The following is a 9,811-nucleotide window of genomic DNA, read 5'->3' as shown; positions in this document are numbered from 1 at the left end:
ATAATATCTGGTTTCACTTCCTGCACCAGTAGCTCTAGTTCCTCCATTTTGTTACCTAGGCTCCTTGCATTAGTGTACAACATCTCAATTTTTGCCGGTTGACTTCACTGACATTCTTTACTTGATTAGGGACAGACATTCCACCACCATTATCACCTATTAGAATAATATCTAAGCGACCCTTTATCATTATGTCCATTCTCATACCCACGGATGTATCCTTTCTTACTTCATTTTCTTCTCTCTCAATGTTAAATTCTGGCATGGAGATTACCTGGACATCTCCCAATCATCTCCCCCAAATTCCTAGTTTAAAGCTCCCTTAATCAGTTGTGCCAGCCTCCATCCTCAAAGTGTATTTCCCTCTTTACTGAGGTGAAGTCCATCCTCAAGAGAACAGTCCTATGTCCATGAACGCTTCCCAGTGGCCATACATTCTAAAGCCCTCCTTATAGCACCACTGCCTGAGACATCTGTTGATCACCATAATCTTGTCATACCTTTGTTTCCCTTCTCTAGGAACAGACAGAATTCCACTGAAGATCACCTGAGCCTCGATTTCCTTAAGTGTCTTCCCCAGCCTGGCATAATCTCCCTTGATACGTTCCAGCTAGAATATGGTAGTATCATTTGTTCTCACATGAAGGACAATCAGCAGATACTTTCCCGCTCCCATTAGGATCCGCCTCAGGTCCACATCCCATATCTTAGCACCCGGCAGACAGCACACCCTTCTGTTCTCCGGATCAACTCTAATTAAAGGCCTGTCTATTCTTCTCAGTAAGGAGTCCCTAATCACGTAGACCTGTCTTTTCCTGGTGATGGTGTGATTCTCTGGTCTATCCCCTGTTCCCTCTGGCTGCAAGTCCTCTTGATTCCTATTGTCCCTTGCAATCCTCTGCAACCCATCCCATATCCTCCTGGGCCTATTTGGTGGTGTTATCTCCATTTACTCTTCCCTTCTTCCTATAGGACTAGCTGCTCCTCTGCTCTTCCTTGCCCTCTCACCTTCAGCGACCACCTACTGTGCCCCCTCTACATTTTCCAACTCCGCAAACCTGTTTCTGAGCTCTATTTCTCCTTTACTAGCCTGTCTTTTCTTCTGCGTGGTTCTCTTAGTCACATGCTTCCACCGTCCACTTTCCTCACCCAGCAGTCTTCCCTCAGAGTTCTTTGGTCTTGCTTTCATCTGCAAGTCTGAGCTGTTCCCTTCAGCCTCCTCGTATCTTTGATCCACCATGAAGTAGGGCGGAAGTAGGGAATACAGCCATTTAGTCTAAATACTCAAGTGCATGCAATATCATGTCTACAGAGAAGAAAAGATGCACATAAACATAACAGTTGAATGAAAAAGCCCATTCAACTATGATATACTTTCTTTCTATAGGATTTCCGTAAGGTAAGGATGTCTGTTTGGTGAACCACTATTGGCAGTGTGTTCTATGCACAAATAAGACACATAATTAAACTATGGAATTCCTTGCCATAGGGAGACATAGAGACCAGAAACATAGGAAGAATCAGAAAGGGAATGTAAAAGTAAAATCGCAGAGCTGGTATAATTATTTTTATAAGATTTTTGGAAGGAATATGAAATATCAAGCTTCAGGACTTAAACCAAACTCTACCAATTACAGACTGTGCTATGAGGGCAGATTATCCCACAGCTATATACTGTCAGATTATTGAGTCTTCCACTAAATAGATGGTTTTGGTCACTGCCAGAAAGAGGATTCTAGATTAGATGGCAGGCGTCACTCAATATGTCAATTCTTATGTTCCTATGACACAGACAATGGTAGTAAAAGAGGCGAGCTATATTCTTCTGCAGCTTCCTTTATCCAAAGATCTCAAAGAACGTCATGTGAATCACTGTATGTTCTATTAATTTAGATGGAATATATGGCCCCAAAGTTGTTAACATAACCCAGTCACTGTCCAGCATTATACTGTGTTAAACAAGCTTCAGAATTTGGTATACAGAAAGCTCAGCCTACTTATTACTATGGCAATCACACCATTAAACATCCTTTTTAGCTTTTATTAAAGACTCAAAAGGAGAAACAATTAAAACCATTGAAAAGGAAAGTGTTAAATAAGGCTTTTATTTTAACAACATCTCTTATTTCCCTCTGCTTTAGCTGAAGCAAGTTTTATGTTTGGGGGGGAACCTTGTTTAACAGACTTTTAGATGGCATTAAAGATGGTAATAACTGTTCTTTTGAGAAGAGAGTTAGTTAGTAGAGCTGGGTGGTAGCAATACAACAGAAAAACACACACAAGGGCAGAGAAAAGAACAGCAAAGATAGAAAATGTAGTTTTAGTTTCAGTCTCTGGGATTGTCTCTCTTTTGCAGCCTCATGGCTGGAGAAACACAGGCACAGCCCACAGTCTTATTAGCCACTTAGAGACCTGGCAAGCTTTTACCAGCTCCAGCTGTTTTGGGCATTACTTTCAGTGGCCTCTTTCTGGTCACAGGCTCGCAGCAGTGCTGCTAAGTATACAGCCTTGTCTTGCTAAGTCAGACTCTCATTAGACAGAAGGGAAAAGGAGAGAGATAAGAAAGAAAAGAAATAAATTGGTGAAGGAAAAGGAGGCAGGGCAAAGGGAGGAAGATGAAGTGAGAGAAAGTCTCACATCTCAGGCAGTATTTGGGATTTAACCGGAGGCAGTGTTGGTGTCAACTTCCTTCCTCTCTCTGGACCAGTCTGGTCAGGACATCTCTCAGGATTAGGATGAAGAAGTTCTGGGGTCCCAGGAAACAGTGGGCATGTCAGCCATGATGGTAACGCTCACTCCAGTAACCAACTTTTGCTATTTGAGGCTACGGTGACATCTGATGAACTATCACATACTTTTTATAGGTGAGCTCCAAATGAGGCTATGTTTGTAGGGCAAGTTATAACAACATGTATTAAACTCTGCAGTCCATCTGTAAGGTTCTTTTCCACAAATTACAGAAGCTTATTATCATCAACCATCTGTTAAGCACCAACAAAATACTGGTCTCTGTGCTTAAAATGAAATGAAAAAGTCTATGATCCAGACTGAGACACTGGAGAAACCACTTTGGGAAAGGCAAAGCAGAGTGTTGTTTTATAAATCCCGCAACTATCACAGGAGTTCAGTCCTCATCTCCTCTGCAGGAATGCACCTCCTTTGCCTTGGGATTCTCAGCTGGGAAGTCTCTAACCCCACCTAAGGTGGAAAGAAACCATGATGAGAGAGGGGAGAGAAGAAGGAATTAGGTGGAAGAAACTCTCAACTTTTATCTTAGTAGTTAGGGATGTTTCAGACCCTCTTCAAATGCCTGGTAAGGAGAAAGATTTAAAAAAGGGATCTGCTTTCTCCCATGTGAGTGCCCTAACCAATGGGATATGAGATACCTGATCTGTGTCTCAATCTCTCCTAATACAGCCTTAATTCCTTTGTGCATCTTGGCCTAGGTGGGGATAACACTCATTAATTATTATTATTGGAGACAGATACATTAATAGCGATGAATCCTATAAGATACTACAAATATTAAATAGAGTTTTCAACAAAATACTCTAGAACTACATAATGCAATACACAAAGATGTTCTTTCCATAGAACTGACCAGATCCTCAAGTGGTATAAATTGGCCATAGATCTATTGAAGTCAGTGGGTCAGATTAAAAGAGATATGGGCTCAAAGAGAGAGACAGTGAGAAAGCATATGAATGGATCTAGAGCCTGGTGCTTCCTGCACTCACCCTAGATAGAGACCCATGATCCTGTCCCCTTTGATCCAGTGTCTCTCCTACCCAGTGAGGATATGACCTGCTGAGTTTAATGGAGTCACACTAATTTAGACCAATTGAGGCTTTGGCCCAAAGTGTCAGATAACTGAACAGAGAATCTCCCAAACACAAGTTATACACAGTTTTGTGTACTTTTGTTGCTGTTGTTGTTTTAAATACGTTTGACACTACTTGAGAAATTTGAATTTCCCTAACATTTTCCCTGCAGCTGTTTTCACCTCCTTGTTTTTCAGGCTGTAGATGATGGGGTTTAACACAGGGGTCAAGATACTGTACTCAATTGAGAATATTTCATCCAGCACCACAGAGGAGACCGAACTGGATTTTGTGTACTGGAGAAACCCTTTCAGGTAAAATAAGCCAACCACAATCAGGTGGGAGCTGCAGGTGGAGAACGCTTTATGCCTGCCCTCTGCAGAGCGTATCCTCAGGTAGTGGAGATGATGTGAATGTAGGAGATCAGAGTAAGGAGGAAGGAGCTTGATCCAAATATCAGAACAGAAGTAAGAAGCACCACTTGATTGGTGAGGGTGTCAGTGCAGGATAGTTGTAACAGAGGAGGGAGCTCACAGCTGAAATGGCTGATTTAATTGGGCCCACAGAAATGCAACTTGAGGTAAAAACAGAGTTAAGCAGGGCATGGAAGAAGCTTATTGCCCATGCACCACTCACCAGCTGAACACAGATTCCTTTGCTCATTCTCTCCATGTAACGCAATGGGTCACAGATGGCAAGGTAGCGGCTGTAAGACATGGCTGAGAGAATGAAAGCTTCAGTAGCAGCTGAGAGGACGATGAAGAATATCTGAGCAATGCAGCCATTGACCGAAATAGTTTTGTGCTCTGCTAGGAAGTTCCTCAGCGCGTTAGGCACTGTGACTGAGGAACAGCAGATATCAACAAAGGATAAATGGAAGATGAAGAAGTACATAGGGGTGTGAAGGTGAGAATCAGCTCTTATCACCAGCATGATCACTATGTTACCACTCAGAGTGATTAGGTAAATAACTAAAAACACCGAGAAGAGGAAAATCTGCAACTGTGGGTCACTGGAAAGTCCCAGGAGAATAAATTCAGTCACTGTGGTTTGATTTTTCATTGGCATTTGTTCAGGAAATCTGTGACCTGGAAGACAAGAGAAAACAAATTAACACTATTCCAGGCTGTACAAAGTTTATTTGAAATATACTAAATTCAGTGAGAGAGAAATAGAGAAGCTGGATAGATTTTGTGTGTTTTAATAGACAAAACATGCTGGATACACAAAAGGACTTGGCACCTAATTGCCACTTTAGCTGCCTAAATTGCAGAATCTAGCCCCAATGGTGTTCTCAAAGGCTCTGTTCAGCTGCTACTAGCAGACAGGCTGATGTGGGGCTCCCTAATTCTCTCCTCTTTAATCTGATGCAATCTAGCTCAAATATTAGAGAGGAAGCACAGCAGGGTTACTGGATACTTGGTCTTCTGCATCTGAGATAGGTCTATACCAGCAGGCTATACTGGTAGTCTCTCTCTCTCTCTCTCTCTCTGTCTGAATGTTTCTTTAATCCAGCCTTATGACTTCAGCAGAGCTACAACTGAGGTACACCAGCCTGGGAACTGACAGATTCACTCCAATAAAACAACTATGGCTAATTTACAATAGCTGGGCATGTGGACAAATGTATAAAAAGAATCTGCTTCTCTATTGCTTTTTGTCACTTGTTCTAGACTATTTTGTCGAAAACACGATTTAATCTCTGTAGTATATAATTGGATTCTTACCTATTAAGTCATTAGGATTTTTCAAGAAGAAGAAGAACTGAATGTGACAAGCAAACATTTCCTCGGCACAGTGACATAATTTTGAAAAGAGAGGCTGCATAGAAAATTAATGGGACTTTTGTTCCTAAGTCATTTAAACTCTAACTGAATGAGGCTTTTGATTCATTGTTCTGCACATCAGAATATGAGGCTTTACATATAGTAGAGAATCTATCCTGCCCCCATGGAAGTCAGTAGTTATTTTGACATCAGTTTTCATGGGGAATGGGAATGAAGCCAATGTTCTCTCCAATGTCCAATCTATACTCAGAGAAAAAAAAGTCTCTTTCATAATCAATTCACTAGACAAATACCTAAGCATAGAGGTGGACCTTTTTCTTGATTCTGAATGTGAACACAGGCAGATTCTGTGCAAAGGGAAATTTGGCCAATTCTATAAGTACTTGTTTCTATTACATTTTATAATTTTGTAGGCCAGTGCTTTCTAACTTTTCATTTGCAGACCTGTAACAAATTTAAAATACAGGTGCAGACCCCTTTGAAAATCTTAGGCATGGCCTATGGACCATCAGGGGTCTGCGGACCACAAGTTGAAAACCACTGTTGTAGAGTATTTAATATCTATAGTACCTTATTGGATTCATTCCTATTAAAATATCTAGGATTTCTATAACAAAATAATAACGAACTCCCAAAAACTAGAAAGAAGACTGGTTTTGGCATAGGCTGGCAACCCAATAAAATACAGAGAATATAGGCAAATTGATAAATATTACAACTGCCATGAAGAAAGCCTCAGAAGATCTTAGCTGTATGATCTCCACTGCCAAAGTGTGTGTGTGGAAGTGGGTAACTCCAGGTTGATATCATGCAACTGTGCAAACATTTCAAGAAAACCAGTGATCATTTTCAGCCAAAGAGGGAAAAGAACTCATAGTGCAAGAAGTGACCAAAGATTGGATTTTGGCAAAACAAGAAGAGAGAGGCTGGAGTCCATGAATGTTCCAAGACTTGAAGGAGAGAAATGACAACACTGAGAAAAAAATAACTTTTCTTTCATTATCAACTTGTGAGACAAATACCTAAGCAAAGAGATGGACCTTGTACTAGAATCTGAATGTCAACAAGGCAGATTGTGTGCAAAATGAAATATCACAGTTAGAAATGTAAATATCTGGGTTTCCCAAGGATCTGTACTGGGACCATTGCTCTTCAACATAGTTGTAAATTATTGGGAAAAAGCTGTAAAAACTGGGTAACTGGGTGACAAATGGCAGATGAAATTCAATGTTGATTGATGCAATGTAATGCATATTGGAAAATATGATCTCATCTATACATAAAAAAGATGTGGTCTAAATTATCTGTTACCCCTTAAGAAAGAGATCTTGCCGTCATCATGCATAGTTCTCTGAAAACGTCGGCTCAACGTGCAGTAAAAAACAAAAAATGTTAGGAACCATTAAGAAAGGGATAGATAATAAGACCGATAGTATCAGAATGCCACTATATAAATCCATGGCACATCCACACCTTGAATACTCTGTGCAGTTGTGGCAGCCTCATCTCAAAAAACAAGACATTAAAATTTAAAAAAGTAGAAAAGGGCGCCAAAAAAAATGATGGGTATGGAACAGCTTCCATATGAGGAGAGATTAAAAAGATGTTTAGCTTGGAAAAAGGCGACTGAAGGGGGACATGATAGAGGTGTATAAAATCATGAATGGTGTGGAAAAAGTGAATGGAAAGTGTTATTCACCCCTTCACATACCACAGAAATCAGATGAGTTCATGGAGGATAGGCCCATCAATTTTCTATTAGCCAAGTTGGTCAGGGATGTCACCCCATGCTCTGGGTGTCCCTAAACCACTGACTGCTGGAAGCTGGGATTGGACAACAGGGGATGGATCAATTGATAAATTGGCATGTTCTGTTGATTTCCTCTGAAGCATCTGGCACCAGCCACTATTGAAGACAGGATACTGGGCTAGATGGACTATTGGTCCAAACAAGTAGGGCCATTTTTACATTCTTATTAAAACTAATTGTCTTATCCAGAGAATGTCCTACTCCTAACCTATACCAATGCCCCTCCCCACACACACACTCCAAAAATAGAAATTACTGCTAACATTCACCGACTGTCTTAGTTGCTCTGCCTTGAGAAATAGTGAGAAAGCAAGTTGTTTGATTCACGTACTTGCTGGGCTGCTAATCATGGCCCCTATGCTGCGACTGACTCTGTGTGAGCAGACTGCTGCTTCCAGCAGAAGTCAATGGGAGGTGATAGAGAGACCCATCCCGAGATGAGGTCGGGGGGTAGAATCAGGTCCTTTGAAATGGAAAGGATAAAAATATATAAAAAGAAATAAAAATTTGGATCAACTCACCTGACTTTTTAATATGGATCTTAAATATGGTGAGATCATTCTTACCTGTGGTTTTCACTTTCTGTTTTCTTAGTCTGTTTATCTACCTACTTACTGATTTGTCTACTAATCTCTCTCTCTACCTTTGGAATACAGCATCTAAGGAGATCCAATATTCTTTATCCAGAGCAGTGAAACTCCTCAAGATTTGTAGTAGGAATTGAGCGAAGAGCTCTTCCTTAGCTGACTCCAAGGCTAAGATCTGATTCTTGAGAGCTGTTTAAAAGAGTTGGCTTGTTCCCCCAGGACCAGATCCCTGAAGTTCGCTCTCTGTAACAAGCTACCAGCAACACTGTGTTGGTTCATCCCTTAAGCACCGCTCTAACATGTGTAACAATGAGAGCAATGATACTTGGATTATCAAAAGAGCCTAATGGATTTAGGAATCTGTAGTGGTGTGGGACTCACTCCTGTGGTGCCACCTGGTGGTTGTCTCAGGGAATTAGCATTTCCAGCCTCCAGAGCACCCTCTGCAGGTCGGTGTCCTGCTGCTCCTGGCCTGTGTCCCTCCCAGGACCTGGTGCCCCTTGTCTTTCGAGTGCTTCCCATTGGCAATACCCCCGCAGTCTCAGGGTCTCCCCAGACAGGGGAACCCCCAACCCTCTATCCCCACATTGGCTCAGTCGTGGATTATGGCCAGTCACCATCTAGCCCCTGTTCACTGGCCAGACTGCCGTGTAAAAGCCACTCCTCATAGGTAAGGAGGGGGTTGACTTGCTGCCTTTCCCTGCAACCCAGTACCTCCAGGAGTCTTGTACAAGGCCGTGCAGCCTGGGGAGTTGCTCGTCCAGAGCTCCCCAGCTCCTCTGGCCTTTCCCCAGCCCCGCTTCACTCCAGTACCCTTTAGCACTCAGGCAGCTAGGTCCATCTCCCTCCTCAGCTAGAGAGAGCCTGCCTGCTCCTGGCCCACTACCCTCTTATAAGGGCCAGTTGGGCCCTTATTAAGCCAGCTACAGCAGTGGCTGCTTTCCCAGTCAGTAAATAGAGGTGTGAAGGTGAGAATCAGCTCTTATCACCACCATGATCACTATGTTACCACTCAGAGTGATTAGATAAATTAAAAAAAACACTGAGAAGAGGAAAATCTGCATCTGTGGGTCAGTGGAAAGTCCCAGGATAATAAACTTGGTTTCTGTGGTTTGATTTTCCATTGATATTTTTTCAGCAAGAGCGTGACCTGTAAGACAAATAAATAAAATTAACACATATCATAAAAATGATTGAAATGACATGTAGAGATCATCTCTTCAGTAGGATGACTACAAAGGGAGCCCTATTCTAGCCTTTAAAATAATAAGCTGGTTGGAATTTGTGTTTTCTACAGAGACAAAATGGGCCAGATACACAACAAGACTTAGGCCCCAAGTGCCACTTTAAGCACCTAAATCGCAGAATTGGGCCCCACAGGTATTCACAGAATCTCTGCCCAGCGGGGACTATGGGACAGTCTGATGCGGGCCTTGTTTTTCCTTTCCTGTTGAATATGTTCCACTGTGGTTAAATAATTAAAGAGGCACTGGAGAAAGGGGACTGGATACTGGATCTCCTGCATCCAGGGTGAGGGCCCTAACCACCAGACTATAAAGTCATTGACTCACTTGTTGTTTCTCTCTGGCTTAATAACTCTTTCATCTGTCCCTCCAACACCAGCTGGGGATCTGGCTCCTTTACTCCAGTGGTGCTATGGCTGAGTCACACCCACTGGGAATCTGGCCAATTCTATAAGTACCTCTTCATCTATTACATTTTGTAATTTTTGTAGCCAGTGGTTTTTGGCCTTTTCATTTGTGGACCCCTAAAACATTTTGAATGGAGGTGCAGATCCCTTTGCAA

The 9,811-nt window shown here is 42.0% G+C and overlaps 1 pseudogene; it reads right to left on the bottom strand.

Moving 5' to 3' along the window:
- Nucleotides 1-3,952: 3,952 nt before the first annotated feature.
- Nucleotides 3,953-5,975, bottom strand: LOC115639794 (annotated as a pseudogene).
- Between the last annotated feature and the right edge of the window lie 3,836 nt (nt 5,976-9,811).

Source organism: Gopherus evgoodei, unplaced genomic scaffold (genome assembly GCF_007399415.2).
Source record: "Gopherus evgoodei ecotype Sinaloan lineage unplaced genomic scaffold, rGopEvg1_v1.p scaffold_125_arrow_ctg1, whole genome shotgun sequence".
Taxonomy (NCBI): Eukaryota; Metazoa; Chordata; order Testudines; family Testudinidae; genus Gopherus; species Gopherus evgoodei.
Note: the sequence above shows the minus strand (reverse complement) of the source record. Positions and strands in the feature narration are given on the sequence as shown.